A 16,563-nucleotide genomic window follows, 5' to 3' on the forward strand; every position below is an offset into this window, starting at 1 on the left:
AGCAACTTCCTTTTTGTAGCATGTCTGCTAATGGGTCTTTAGTTTTCTTGAGGAAAGCCTCAGAGAAAACCCAAATGGGAAATGTATGACCCTATGAACAGAAAATATTTCCTATTTGGGTTTTTCTCTTTATAGTACTTCGGTTCTAAGTTCTCAGGCATAAATAGGGGTAGAAACTGACCTAAAGTCCAACGTACTTTTTACCTGCCCCCCATAAAGTATTCTATAGGATGAGAAATTCAAACGAAATAAATAAGAAACAAGATTTTCAGGACATCAGTTGTGATCAGAAAGAGGGAGTACCCTCAGTGAATATAAAACCTTAATGACAGGTGTGATGAATTTCTGTTAATGTAAAACTAAGACTTTTAGATCTAAAGAATGACAGTAAAGATCATCTATTCCAACCACTTTATTTTACAGATGAATAAACTCAGTGACCAGTGATTAAATAACTTGCATGAAGACGCCGGCTGTGTTGGGTGAGTTTTAAAATTAATGAAGAGAAAACTAGGATAGTAATAATAATAATAATAATAATAATAATAATAATAATAACATTTATTGAGTGCTTTCATATACCAGGCACCACGCTGAGTACTTTACAGTCAAAACCTCAGTGAAAATTTACAGCAAGTGTATGAACTGGAAAGTAAGAGATTTCTTAACCGAACTGCTACTTAATTGACTTACCAAGTTCACTACTTATAGCTCTATTACCTTCTCTTTAAAAACCTGACTGATGCAGGTAGTGTGATGAATACTTTAGGCTGGTTAAGTTTTTTTCAAAAATTTCTTTACATTTATCTAATCTGTAATCTGCAGGCACAATCTACATTGGTATCAGTATCACCTGAGAATTTGTTAAAAATGCCGATTATCAAACTACGCCCAGACTCCAAGTCTTGATACCAAGAGTCTTTCATCCTCCTTGGATTAGTAGCTACTCAAGGCATACTTATCTTAGAGTGAAAGGCAGGAGTTCACTAGATCAAGCGCAATTGTGCAAGCACAGTTCAAACCTCTGCTCGTGTCATGTTCACTAACATCCTGTTAGTCAAAGCAAAGTAAATGGCCAAGCCTAAATTTAAGGAGTAAGAAAATATACTTTCATTAAGGAGAGGGATGAGGGTGAATATTTAATAAACAAGGATCTAATCTACCATCTGAATTTAGAACTGGTATTGTTTACAAAAATAGTGTTTAGTATGTTGTTATCAAAAACAGTGCAAATAGTTGACTCAATAAAATTTAACAAATATTTATTGAATGCCTTTTATTTGTTGGTGTGTGTTAGGTATTCAAGATATAGAGATGGATGAGACAGTCCCTGCCCTCAAGAAACTCAGAGACTGGGGTGCTTGGGTGGCTCAGTTGGTTAAGTGTCTGGCTCTTGATTTTGGCTCAGGTCATGATTGAGCCCTATGTTGGACTCTGCTCAGAACAGCATCTTCTTGAAGTCCTCTCCCTCTGCTCCTCCCCTCACTCACATGTGCGTGTGTGCTTTTTCTCTCTCAAATAAATAAAATAAACCTTAAAAAAAAATAAAGAAGCTCAGAGACTGACCTATAAGCAAATCAAAATTTCATGTAATGAATGCAGCAAAAGCATTTACAGCTCTCTAGGGTTGGTGTTATTATTTTCATTTTATACATAAGAAGCTGAGACTAAGAAGGATTAAATGATTTGTATAATATTACATAATAGACAAAACTGAAATCCCACCCCTTTTTAGGGCAGAGGATTAAAAACCTAAACTTCCTGTCATTCCACATATCCTTCCTCAGAAAATAAACACTAAAGTGATTCAGTCTAATACTTCACTTGATGCTGAATCCTTGTATCCTTAAGGCAGCAAAAAACCAACATCTCAGTGAACTGAACACCATGATAATAGATGCAGAATGGATTACATATGCTTTCTGCTGCTTTGTAAATCTTCCCTTTTTACTATTTGACTTAGATTCCCCATCAAACTCACCTTTATAATATTTAAATCATAAGTCAGATTTGCATACCTATCCTCAGCTAATAGAGATCTGAGATGCTTGAGGGTACTTTGAACAGTTTTAAAAATATCTGACTCACAGGCCATGGTCTTTTAGTGGATCGAACTTTTGTTAATATAAACTATTTTGATGATAAAGGAAAGCTGAATGGACCATTGGGGCTTCCATTCCTGAGAAGTAAAAAGGATTATGGGCAGTAAAAGGTATCTTGAGGATTGAAAGTTATGTATAATTATGACTTTCAGCCCTGTTAGCCACCATGAAGCTATTACTATAATGTTCTATATCAATATTTAATAGTGTGCAATAACAGTTTCAATATGAAATGGTTCTTCATATTTGTTCAGAAGAATATCCATGAGCTAATGTTTGCAGAACATGCACCATAATCCTATTAAGGCAAATTATAGGTACCGTGTTATTGTCCCCATGTTAAAAAAAAGAGAAACCAGCACTCCACTAGGGTAAAGTAAGAAGTCATTGGAAGAGTCCAATATAGCACACGAGTCCAGTGACTACTAGCCTGGACAGTTAGACTTTTGGCTCTTGGAACAAAACTTTGGGGAATGTTAAGGGCACAAAAATAAACCCAACCACTAAGACTTAATTTTATGTGGCCTGTCAGAAACTAATGAGCACATTTAATGCTTGGGTAAGAATCAGGATAATTATGAATATTAAAAAGGATAAGGAAACTTGATGAATCAGAAGAATTTTTCTGTGCCGTCATTTACACTGGAGGATGTTTGTGTTCTGTTCATTTCTTGCAGTGAGTTTCATGTTGGTTATTTAGGGTCTGGGTTTTGGTTCACTGCAGTTATAGTTAATGTAATACTAGCTGCCAACATTTTATTACTTCAATTTTCCCTCTTCTTTTCCAAGTCCCAAGCTTGTCAGCACTAGAGGGATCCCTTCCATGATGCTTAGTACTGAAAGTCTGTCTCAGTACTGAGAGTTTCTTATACAAACAGAAGTGCAGTCAAAGCTGCAGACATTGTTTCCCCTTCTTGATGACTGAGTATCGGAGCTGAGTTGGGCCTGTTCTTCAGGGAGTTCCCAACTATTTAATCTGTTAGAAAATATGCCTGGTTATGATCTCCATCTTTTTGTACTGTTTGAGGGCTGATTTGTGACTTTGATCTATTGATCCCTGATCTATTCTAGAGAATGTTCCATGTGCACTCATAAAGAATGTGTGTTCTGCTGCTTTAGAATGAAATGCTCTGAATGTATCTCTTAAGTCCATCTGGTCCAGTATGTCATTCAAAGCTATCATTTCCTTGTTAATCTTCTGCTTAGATGATCTGTCCATTGCTGTGAGGGGAATGTTAAAGTCCCTTACTATTATTGTATTATTATCAATGAGTTTCTTTAAATTTGTTATTTAATTGATTTATATATTTGGCTGCTCCCAAGTTGGGGACATAAATATTTATAATTGTTAGATCTTCTTGTTGGATAGACCCTTTGTTATGATATAGTGCCCTTCTTCATCTCATAGTCTTCGGTTTAAATTCTAGTTTGTCTGAATTAGTATGGCAAGTATGGCTACTCCAGCTTTCTTTTGATGTCTATTAACATGATAGATGGTTCTCCATGCCCTCACTTTCCATCTATCTTTGGGTCTAAAATGAGTTTCTTGGAAGTAGCATATCGATGGGTCTTGGTTTTTTTATCCATTCTGATACCCTATGTCTTTTGACTGGAGCATTTAGTCCATTTACATTCAGAGTAATTATTGATAGATATTAATTTAGTGCCATTGTATTACCTGTAAAGTTGCTGTTCTGATAGATTGTTGGTTCCTTTCACTTTCAATGGACCTCTGATAGAATCTGGAAAATAGTGACAAGAAAAAAAATATACATCTCTCTTAACTTCAGGTCTAGATACTCAAAGAATTTTTTATTTACAGTGGGCAAATATCTTTGGAGAGTTTTAAGAGCTATTCCCACCTGTGTACATTTGAAATAGAAATGAGGTTTCAGGTTGATTGTATCTCCCGGAGAGAATATTTGTTTACACAAAAGGGAGGTAAGGTGATGGCACAAGATTTTGGAATGACTTGTCCATGAACATATGTGAGCAGGCTGCTGGTATAAAAAACAAGACCCATTAGAAATCAATATATTTTCTTTTTGTTATTTTTCTTTTTCATCTTATTTTTAAAAAGATAAGTGGTCCTCTTTATTTGGTTGAGAAGGTAAACATTCTCTCATCTTGGGATAAATTATTGGGAAAAGGGTAAATGAAAGAGAACAATTTGAGATGGGAACTCTTTAGCCTATCTTCATGCCAATAATTGATATTACTTCGTGTCAGTGCTTGAGATTTTCCTCAGCCTGCTTGCAAGGGCTGGAATTTATCAATTCAGGCATTTCCATGACAGCAATTTGATATGTCTTCATCTGAATTTCACATAGTTGCTTCTAGCTCGAAGGTAATTTTTCTGGCTCTATATAAATTTTTAAAAAAGGTTAAAATGGCAAAAGTTTCCAAGATCATTTCTACCTTTTTTTAGTCTTTTTTTTTTTTTTTTTGGTAAGACTACACTGCTTCAATAGTTGTCCAATTAAATGATTATATCCTTAATTATCCCCATGATTTGCAGGATTATGGCTTTAAAAATTAAATCCTACAGACAGCTCATGTAACTTGCCCTAACATCTTTTAGAAATTAGATCCTTTTTAAAAAAAAAAAATCCTGCCATTTTTCTCTCCCATAGAGATTGAATTACTTGTGTACCCTTTTTGTTTTAAGCCAGACTATTCAATTTCTTTCAGGCCATCGATTCAATCATTATATTCTCTATTATAAGTATGACTCAGCTAAATTTATTATGAATTTTTGAAAAAAAATCTCTTTTATTTTGAGAATTGGTTTGGTATGCAGTGCCTTTCTTTCCTGTGAGGAAGCCTTATTGTTGTTATGTTGTTTCCCAATTTATTTGGACATCTCTAAATGTAACTTAATTGTTTTATGGTAGTTGGACTTCTCTTTCCTTTGGACTGACATTTATTCTGTGCCTTTCTCTTTCTGTACTTTTATCTACTCATGATTCAGATGGTATTGCTCATCTATCTTTAGAAATCAAGCAGTTTTCAGGTGTGATTCACATTTCTTTTGTCCTGTAATAGGGAAAGCAGAAATTATTATTAAGTGAAGTGTATACAAATGAAAACTAGAGGTTGAGATGAATGAGCTGTTTTTCAAAGTGCCTTCAGAATGTCAGTATCAGGGCCAGAAAGCAACTTCTCTCTGATTTCAGATCCTAGATTTGTTTATTGGCTCTGTTGTCTCTCTTCATTGACCAGTCTCTGAAACAGAACAATGAGTGAGAAACAAAAGGAAGCTAGTTTAGATCTTCCAGGTCAGATTTGCCCCTAGGAATTCTATGTCTTTACTTAAGTGGTTGAAGGTTCATTGGTACTCTGAAGGAAAGGCATTAGAATTTTTCATCACTCATCCATTAAATCAATATGCATTACTGTTTATTATGCCAGGTACTGTGGATATGCAAAGATAAATACAAATAACAGCTTCCACCTATTGAGCAAACTCTTTACTAGGAACTTTTCATATCCTCTTTCTAATCCTCACAACCATCTTTCAAGAGAGGAATTGTTATCCCCATTTTACAGATGTGTAAACTGAGACTCAGAGAGATGAAGTGACTGGTCCAAAGTTACACACCTAGTAAATGGCTGAATTGAGATTTTAACTCACATCTGACTCCATACTCATTCCCTTTCTCTTATATCATATATCGTGCTCATTAACTCCCCCTTCCATGAATAGGACTTTGTCTCTACCTTTAAAAGATTTATAAGCACATAAAAGGTCATGTATTGGGGGGTTCTATTTATACGAAATGTGCAGCATAGGCAAATCTACAGAGACAAAAAGGGCTGGAGTAAGGGGCTGCAGAGTGACAGCTAATGGTACAGGATTTATTTTTGCAGTAATGCAAATGTTCTAAAATTATTTGTGGTGATGGTTGCACAACTCTGTGACTATACTAAAAATCATTCAATTGCGTACTTCAAATGGGTGAATTGTATGATATGTGAATAAATCTCAATAACGCTGTTATTTTTTATAAGGTTAACAATATAGTAAAGAAGACAGATCTATAAACAGCTAAGATGATACTGGGAAATGTGAAACAGATATGAACAATGCATTCTGGAAACTCAGGGGAAGGTGCAATTATTAGGTCCAGGGGGGCTGGAAGATGGCTTTATGAAATAAACACATTGGAGCTGAATATGAGAGCAAAATTAGAGTATTATAGGCAGTGGAGACTAGAGGCTGAGAAGGTGGCATGGGCAAAGTCAGAGGCAGGTGCAAGAACTAGGTTTTTCTGGGAGAGTGGCAAATCATCACAAGTCATTGAGTTGGAAGTTGGTGAATGGTGAGTGGGGAATACAGAAAGAAAAGAGGTTGGAAAGGGATCTCTTTGGAGGGTCTTGAATGCCATATTGAGGAGGTAAGCTTTATTCTGTACATCATAATCTTTTTCATGGTGGGAAAGAGTAATTTTTTTTAAATTTTAATTTTCACCTTATTGGGGCACCTGGGTGGCTCTGTCAGTTGAACGTCCAACCCTATTTTTTGGCTTAGGTCATGATCTCAGGGTGATGAGATTGAGCCCTGAATCAGGCTCCACGCTGGGTATGCAGCCTGCTTCAGATTCTCTCTCTCCCTCTCCCTTTTCTCCTCCCCCCTGCTCATGTGCGCGCTCTCTCTCTTTCTCTCTCTCTCTCAAAAAAATGTTTAAAAATTTTTTTCAGCTTTTTGAGGTATAATTGACAACATTGCATGTATTTATAGTGTACAAAGTGATGATTTGACATACATATACTATGTGAAATGATTACCACACATCCATCGCCTCACATAGAGTTACCATTTTTTATTTGTGTGTGGCAAGTATGCTGAAGGTCTATTCTCTTAGCAAATTTCAAGTGCATAAGGCAGTATTATTAACTATAGGCACTGTGCTGTACTTAGATACCCAGACTTATTTATCTCATACCTGAAGGCTTGTACCCTTTGACCAGCATTTCCCCCACCATTTTCTCTACCTCCAAATCCCTGGTAACCCACCACTCTAGAAAGAGTATATTTTAAAACTGGATCTGAGTTGACATTTTTCTATTTTAGAGTTCTACTTTCAGCAAATCAGTACCATATATTAAACTAAATTAATGTTGCAAATTTGAATTTTCCTAATTTTGTTTTAATATGTACATTATATAAGTATAAATTTCTTTCGGTTTTATAGCTGTAAAACTGTTTAAAGTGTAAAGAATTTATACCTAGCCCCACTCTGTACTAGGGGACACTACTCTGTGTCCTATTCTGCAGTGCTGAGAATCTGTACCCAAAGCACCAGAGGTACTTAGAGTTTTTGTAGAGTAACAAATAAGACTATCATAGTTTGTTAATAGAAACAGAAGAGGAGGAAAATCTGACCTGTTAAATGAAAATTTAGATAGTTGAACCATTTGATTCAGTACTAGTAGTACTGGCATGTACTAGGAGCAGTATTAGGCATGATCTTAATGTAGGATGGAACCTTTTGGATGGATGGATATAGATTTTATTTGATGACTTCAAACTTTTTTTTAGAAGTAATATTGCTCTAGTCACTGCTACGGGTAGCATAGGGAATGAATGGTTAAATATCCAGCAACTTTCCCCTCTTGTCTATTCACTAGATTTAATATTTTGACAGACTCATTTGACAAAAACAGACTGGCCGATCATTTAACTCTTGTACAAAAAGAAAGAAAGGAAGAAAGGAAGGAAGGGAGAGAAAGGGGAGGGAGAGAGGGAGGAAGGAAAGAATGGAAGGAAAAAGAAGAGCTTCCTAGTATTTTACCTAACAGGCATTGGGAAGTAGTAATCCTTTTTCCTTTCTTTATTTCAATGAGACAACAATGGTTGTGACCTTAATACAAGCTCAGGGTCTATTTTCTGGTCAAAAATATATAGGAACTTTGAAAATAAAAAAAAAAAAACCAAGTTTCCCCCCCATCTCCTTCTATATTTCAACTCTGAAAATTGTTGTATCATGATGCCTTTCACAATAATGCAAGAAACAATGTTAGTATATTTTGTCAAAAGAGACCTTGTTAAAATTCGAAAATTTCTAGATAACTATATTTTTATGATTCTCTAAAACTTAAAAATTAAAGCATTAAAAAATTCGAAAGTTTGTATGTTCCTTATTGTTAACATTTAAATGAAAAAGTCATCACAAATTCAGTAAAGAGGTAGGTAAAAGAATAGGAGGGAGAGGTATTTTATAATTATTCAATTTTTACCAAAAAAAATAAGTTTGTTATCCATACTCATTTCACTTGTTCCTCTTTTATTTTTATTGGTATATTTGACTCCCTTTTTGCCACTTTTTACCTTCCTCATTTTCTTTCTGCCTTTCTCCTTTATTGCTTCCTTTCTCTCTCTCTCTTTTTTGCCTCCTCCTCACTCCCTTTTCTCCCTTTCCCCACTTAATGGACCATTCTTGGGACTAAAGGGAAATTTTTAAGGGTAATTTAGAACAAATTTAGTGTATTGAGAGTGATTTAATATTATTTATTGTTCACTTAAAATGTGATGAGTTTAACTTTTTTATATATATATATTTATATATAATTTATATATAAATATATATATAAAATGAGAAGTATAGATAGTAGAACTAATTGGAAATAGCTAATAATTTCATTAGTGAGTAACTTAAAAGAGATAAAAACATGTGGGATTGTGGATAGGTTTGGAGGAATGTTCTCAAAATCTATGGAGCTAGATATTTTTTGTTAAAAATAAATTTATTTTGGAAAAGCTAATTTATGGCAGTGGAAAAGTCCAAGTCAAGATAATCAATAGTTTTGTTTGATAATAGTGAAAATTAGTGTTATGGAGAAAGTATGTCAAGATAGCAATCTCCCATGTAACCATTTCCTGCTTTCTGTATTACATCAATAAAGAGCAGAATTGATAAAAAATATACCAGCCACTAATAAGATACTCGAATTTTTAACGTCTTGTGAGAAATATCTCTATTTAATTTCTTTCCCACTGTTGGGGGACCTGTGAGGACCTATGACTGGAAAACGGGCTCTGTGAGGATACTGATTTTCTGGTTTAGCCAGAATATCCCTACACCACCTATCTAAATAAATTAGGTGGCTTTTTCAGGCTTCAAATCTAGTGGAATTTAATCATTTTAGGAAGAGAGCGTCAGTTCTGGGGAAGCTGCTAGTTGGAGTTTCTGGTCCTCACTGTAGTGACTTCCTTCAAAGAGCTTCAGCTTCATTTGGTTTCCTTCCATTAAGTGACTCTCTCTCATGTGTTCTCATTCTAAATTCCCAGAAAGGAACTCAGTCTGGGTCTCACCCATCTTTGCTTCAACTTGCTTAGTTAATGGAGAAGAGGTAATGTGGTACAAATAGAGCAGAAGGGGGTAAGGGTGAACGGTCAATCACAAGGAAGGGGAGGGGCTTAGCAGATATCCTGAAATGCGTCTACTTCACGATTGGAGTTTTCAGTCATCCACTAATTAGAGACAGGGCATTGGTGATTTACGAAAGAGTCTATCCAAATTTAAAGGAGTCACAATAATTGAGTGCCTAGGAGAACTGGAATTTGAGCGAGGTAGGAGCTATACGCCTAAATATGGTCTGCAGTTGTAGACCAGAAACAGCCTAACACTGCTTAAGTAAGGAGTGAATGGTGGAGGTTCCACTTCTGGCAGGATGACTTGAGGATTTTCCAGAATTCATGAAGGCCACAAATCCTCAGATTTAGGAAACATGATGGGTCCCATGCCAAAAAACATAGTAGACAACGTTATAGTGAGACCACAGAACACCAAGATAAAGAGATTTTTAAAAGCAACTAGGGACAAAAAATTAAAATATGTAAATCAGTTACAAAAGGTAACTCTTAAAAAGCTCTATGCGTTTGGAATTTTAACTATGAATTCAGTTTCTTTAAAAGATAGAGTTGGGGTAATCTAAGCTAGCTAATTCTTAGGTGAGCTTTGGTTATTTGTGTGCTTCAAGGAATTTTTTCATTTCATCCAAGTTGAGAATTTTTTGGCATAAACTTGTTCCTAATTTTTCTTTTAATGACTGTAGAATCTTTAGCAAGGATCTTTCATTCCTGATATTGCTAATTTATGTACTTTCTTTACCTGATCAGTCTAGCTAGAATTTATTATTTTATTACTTTTTTCAAAGAACTGTTTTTTCTGTTCGTTTCACTGATTTTTCTCTATTGCTTTTCTGTTTTCTATTTCATTGTGTTCTGTTTGTATCCATTTTAATTCCTTTTTTATCCTTATTTTGAGCTTAATTTGCTCTTCCCTTTCTAGTGTCTTGAGGTACATACTTTAGTCATGCAGTTTGAACCCTTGTACTTTCTAATGTAAGCATATTATGCTGTGAGCACTTAATACAAAGATATGATGCTCCTAAGCACTCTTTAGCTGGATCCAACAGGTGTTTAACTACTTTTCGTTTTCATTCAGCTTAGTTTCTAATTTCACTTATGATTTCTTCTTTGATCTATGGGTTATTTAAAAGTGTGTTGTTTAGCTTCCAAATATTTGGAGAAATCCTGAATGTATTTTTGCTATTCATTTTTATTTTAATTCAATTGGAGTTAGAGAATATACATTATATTATTTCAGTCTTTTAAATTTATTAAGACTTGTTTATTCGTCCAGAATGTGGTCTAATCTGGTGTTGTGGGTTGGCTTGTGTCTCCGAAACAGATAGTTCAAGTCCTAACCCTGACCCCTGTGAATATGACCTTATTTGGAAATAGGGTCTTTGCAGATATAGTGAGGTCATACTGGATTAGGGTACCCATCTCTCAATGTCTGTGAGAGGATAAATTTCTGCTGTTTTAAGTCACCTAGTTTGTGTTTTGCTTTTTTTTTTTTTTTGTAGCCGTAGACAACTAATACATCTGGTAAATGTTCCATGTACATTTGTAAAAAATGTGTATTCAGCTGATATTGAATGGAGTCTTCTGTAAGTATTAATTGGGTCAGGTATGTTGACAGTGCTGTTCAAGTATTATACACATTTAATAATTTTCTGTCCACCTCTGTCAGTTATTGAGAGAGCAGTCCTATAGTGGAATTGTTTATTTCTTTTTCCAGTATTACCAGTTTTTGCTTCATGTATTTTGAAGTTTTGTTAAGAGGTACAAACACATTTAGAATTGTTATGCCTTCTTGATGAATTCCTTTTCTGTCATCATAAAATGACCCTCCTTATCTCTGCTTATATTTTTCCTTTGAAATCTACATTATATAGTATTAATTCAACTATTCCATTTGTCCAAATCTACAGAATGTGCAAAACCAAGAGTGAACCCTAAGGTAAACTATGGACTTTGGGTGATTAGTGTAGGTTCATCCTTGGTTAAAAAAAAAAAAAGTGCTATACTGGTGAGTGAAGGTGATAATGGGTGAGGTTATGTGAGTTCAGGGGCATATGGGAAATCTCTGTATTTTCCTCTCAATTTTGTCAAAAACCTAAAACTGCTCTAAAAAACGTCTTAAAGTATAAATAATGGCTTCTCTACACTTAACACTCTTAACACAGATTTACCAACATAGCACTCACTATTCAGAGGGTTCTAGTATAGCCAGAGGAACACAGGCCTTTTTCAAAATTCAGATTTGAACTTATTTATCAGAGAAGTGTTTTCTAGAGCCTCCTTTCCTGCTTTCTGCTCACTCTTTTCCTCATCACCACCCTGTTCCTGGTGGCCAACATCCAACAGGATAATAGTAAAGGAGTGATGTCATACGTATCCTAAGACACTTGTTTTACTCTTCCTTATGTTACATTCCTTTTTTGTGCTTGAGTTATCTACCCAATTAGATTGTGAATTATGCCTTAACTTTTTATTTACCTTTTGCAGTGTTTATATCTGTCCTTAGCAAGGATTCCATAAATGATTGTTAAGCTGAATTGAATTTCGGCAATGGGGTAAAACAGACCCAACTAATCCACTCTAAATATTGCAGTAATCTACCAGAGGGATTAAAATAGAAAAAAAAAAAAACAAAAACAAAAAACTATGAACATGGGGCCTGAGTATGCTCAGACATACATGAAAGCATTTCTTGAAATGTGGTAAATTGTCAGTTCTGGCAAAGTGAGAAGGTAGGTATGTCAATTCCAGGGTGAGAGGTGACTAGCACCACTGAGAATTAGGAGCGACAACATAAACTGAGCTCCCGGGGAACCTGGGTGGCTCAGTTGGTTAAGCATCTGCCTTGGGCTCAGCTCTTGATCCCAGCATCCTGGGATCGAGCCCAGTGTCCCCTTGATGGGCTTCCTGCTCATCGATGGGCTTCTCCCTCCCCATGCTCTTGTACTCTTACTCTCTCTCCCTCTCTCTCCCTCTTCAAATAAATAAATAAAATCTTTAAAAAAACCAACAACAACAACTGAGTTCCCATGTCCTGACTTAGCTTCAAGTGGTCCTCAGTAGAATCTGACAGACAGAACCCCAACCTTCCCAACACACACACTGACCTGTGGCTCCAGGAAATATTACAAACCTAGGAATTCCATCCGTTGTTAATGTTGATCAAGAATCATATACAGTATGAGTTAGGAAATACCAGAACTTACAAAGTAAGAATGTTTCTGTCTCTTCTGTAGGCATCTAAAAATGGAATTATCTGTCAATGGGACGGAAAGAAGCAACCAGATTTTGTAAGAGGAGAGGAAAAGCTTTGATTCCTCTTTTTTTCTTACAGATTTTCTGTGGCTAGCAAAACCATGCTTATCAGTCCCTTGGTGTCGACAGCAGAATATCGCACAGTATCTGCCAGGTAGCTGTTGATCTGTAAATCATCCACCTTTCCCAGATTTATTACATTTGCAAAGACCCTAAGGGGCAGCATCCTTTTTGAAGCTGAAAATAATTGCTTATCTTTATGAAGGTAGAGAGAGCCCTGAGGGAAGGAATAATGGGAATAGAGACTAGCAGCAGTGGAAAAAAGAGAGGTTAGGGAGAGGGGGAGCTTGCATTTTAGGGGCAGACTGACAGTTTGCAAAGTAACATTTTCTTCAAAAATCCAACTGAAGACATTCACAAGTCTGCACGTTTAGTCCTGTTGGCTGGTCTTCTGTAGCAGCAGAGATGGGAGATGATGACAAGGCTATATGAATCCCAGGTGCGGAAACGATGTTCCCGTGGTGTGCCCCAGGGACCTTTTGCCTTCTAGCTGACAGCATTACCTATTTCAAAAAAATAATAATTTTGTGTGTGTGTGTGTGTGTGTGTGTGTGTGTGTGTGCTTCCAATCAAGACTGGAGCTGAGAAATTTTCCTGCTGGGGTGGAAGTTGTAGCATGCATGGTCTGTTAGATTTGCTTTCTTTGTTCAGTGAAACATAAAGTCACTACCCTACCAACAAACCTAGGATATTCTCTCTCTTTCTCTCTTTCATACACACACTCACCTCCCACCTCCCACGTGCATGCATGTCTACACACACATCCACCTTATTACTTTAGAATCAGGTCTCTCTCTATATATGGTTATAGTTATAGATAGAGTCTATTTTCTCTCTCCATCTCTCTCTCTCTCTCTCCCTCTCTTTCTCTAATGTTTCCTAGATTAATGGCTAACTTTCCACCTACATTTGGCACTTTCAGGGCTACTCTAATAGGATGAAGACATTTTACTATTAAGGATATTTGAAAAAAAATGTGCCACCAGGCCTAAAGGTAATGCCGAAAGGTCATTCCAAACAAATTTTTTGAGCAGGGATTATTTGCTTAAATCAGTGAAATAAGTGACAGTTTTACCCAATGGCTAATTTGAAGGAGACAAGAGGCATCTGGAAATACAGAGTTTGATGAGCTTGATAAAAACAAAAACAGTCCCCTTAGTTTATAATTGCAGTTTGCGTTAAAGGTTTCTTCCTAATGTGGAGATGTTGCCAAGGCAATAGCTTGGCAGTCTTCTACATGGCTGCTTTTCACGTTAATCCACATAGGCTCCACAGATAATAATCTTTATAACATACCTATGCAGTCCAGAAGGGCAAAATACATTTTTTAGTCTGTTTTTCAGGGTAGGAAAAGAGCATTAGAAGACAAGGTTTTCTGGTCTCCTTTTTCCTTTCCAGGACATGCCATCAGAACCAGGCCATGAATTTTGAAATGGCCTTAGTACCTCACCCAGGTCTATGGGGGAAAAGAGAACAGGAGACCTTAAGGACATGCAACAAACCAGATCAAGGACACAGCTGATGGTCAGAGCTGGAAGTTCTGCTACTGAGACAAAGTGGAAGCCAGGAGGAGGAAGCCCAAAAGGAACCAGAGCCAAAAGTCACAGTTAGCAAAGCTCAGGGCCAAAGCACAAGAAGGAACCAAAGGAGCAATCAATCTTGAGCAGGATTTAGAGTTGCTGACAATGTGTTTGGATAATTCACAAGAAATGGGGGCTATTTTGTGTTCCCTCTTTTCTCAGTTGGCTCAGAGATACAGACAGACTAAAAATGTGATTTTTTTGTTGGTGAAATAAATCGAGGGGAATCAGAGACACCTTGGGAGGAGTAACACTGGAGGAGTTACCACTACTAAACATTATCCAAGCAATGCACAACTGGGAAACCAGAAACACACCAGGGTCTGTGGCAAACCCTTGAATCTCACTTGCCTGGTGACGTGCTGAAGTTAAGCCTCCAAAATGTGCGGTTGATTTATTCTGGCAGCTGAATGTACTGGCTTTCAAGTTTCAAGGAAAGGAAAGCTATGGACAGAATGAAATTCACACACTCCCAATTTATAACCTATGGCATTTGTTTGCTAATTATGTTGGTAAAACATATAACTAGCAACTATTATACATTGTTTCCATAAGTCTCTTAGAAAGAAGGTATCTTTTATATCTGAGTAGCCTCTGACAACAGGGCAGAAAAGAGAAGGCCATGTGGCCATAACTTCTACTCTCATGTCAAGGAGTAAGAGCCTCCTGGGGACACGCCATTGCTTCATGTTTCTTTAATATTAAATCTAACAAGTTCTGTGTCAGGTTTAAATCTCCAGTCTGGCCTCATCCCAGAGGAGGCCCAGAGCCTGTCAGGTCTTACAGTGTCCTGACTTAGCTGATTGATTCTGTTCATTGAAATTCAGCAGCAGAGGGAGAAGGTGCCTCTTCCCTGCAGCCAGCTCCTCTCCCTGAGCAAATAAGACTGCGGCTCAAAGGCAATGTAAACCGAGATTTCCATGGCCAATTTCAATATTCAGTTCCTCTCTAAAACCAGTAACTAGACCCACACCAGGAGGCAGACACACCCGTCTGGATAAAGAATGTATTTACTTAGGTTCATGTAGAAACCAAAGAATGAACAGGGTAGATGAGAAAATCCTATCCTGGACCTTACAACCGAGCTGAGAGCTGTTTCATAGAGCCTGGCTGACCGCTTCAGCTCACTTCTGTACACATGTAATGCCTTGTAGAGGTTGGCATGCCTTGGGTTTTCAGTTTGATTTTGGCATTTGCTGTTTGCATAGATCTTTCTTCCTTGTATTTTCCACATATCTCATGCCATTATTAAAACTGTGTTTTGGATAGACTGGTCCTAACAATTGAGTAAAAAATCATGGCTCTGAAGAGTATTGTTTTCAATAGGATCTTATAAACTTCACTATCTGGAAACCAGCTGGCATCTAAAATATCCTTATATATCTATATATGTCAATGTACACAGGTATATAGATAGTTCTACACATAAAATATTAAGTATATTAAATGTGTTTTTCTCTAAGTAACTATATGTAAATCTAACCTCAGTTCCACTTGGCTCTGGCAATAAGCCAGCATCTAGTTTTTCATCTAATTGACAAATCTACATAATAAATTAATTTAAATAATATAATTTCCCCTTTTGTTTTCTTTAAAATATAATTTGAGATTGGAGTAAGACAGAATATGTATCAATGGAGTTTGGTTCTTTTTTTCTTTCTTTTCTTTTCTTTTTCTTTCTTCTTTCCCCCAAATATCTGTTATTCTGCAGATGACATACAAAAAAAGAATGACCTTGAAATATTGGGTTGTGACTTCCTTAGACCTTTATATTTTGTCTTTGAGTTACAGACAAAGAAAGAAAGAAAGAAAGAAAAAAGAAAAAAAGAAAATACACACATACACAAAACTCCCAATCTGACAGTGAAATTTCTCCCTCAAATAACACTCCATAGATTATCTTTGGTTATTTTGATAGGCATTATAATCAGTTTTATTTTATTTATTTTTAAAGATTTTATTTATTTATTTATTTATTTGAGAAAGAAGAGAGAGAGAGTGCAAGCAGCAGTGAGGGGAGGGGCATAGTGAGAGGGAGGAGCAGACTCCCCACTGAACAGGGAGCCTGACATGGGGCTTGATCCCAGGACCCTGATATCATGACCTGAACCAAAGGAAGACACCTAACTGACTTAGCCACCCAGGTGCCCCCATTATAATCAGTTTTAAACCCATTCATTCAAAATTCAACAAC

Source organism: Ursus americanus, chromosome 10 (genome assembly GCF_024610735.1).
Source record: "Ursus americanus isolate L20-20 chromosome 10, mUrsAme1.1.p, whole genome shotgun sequence".
NCBI lineage: Eukaryota > Metazoa > Chordata > Mammalia > Carnivora > Ursidae > Ursus > Ursus americanus.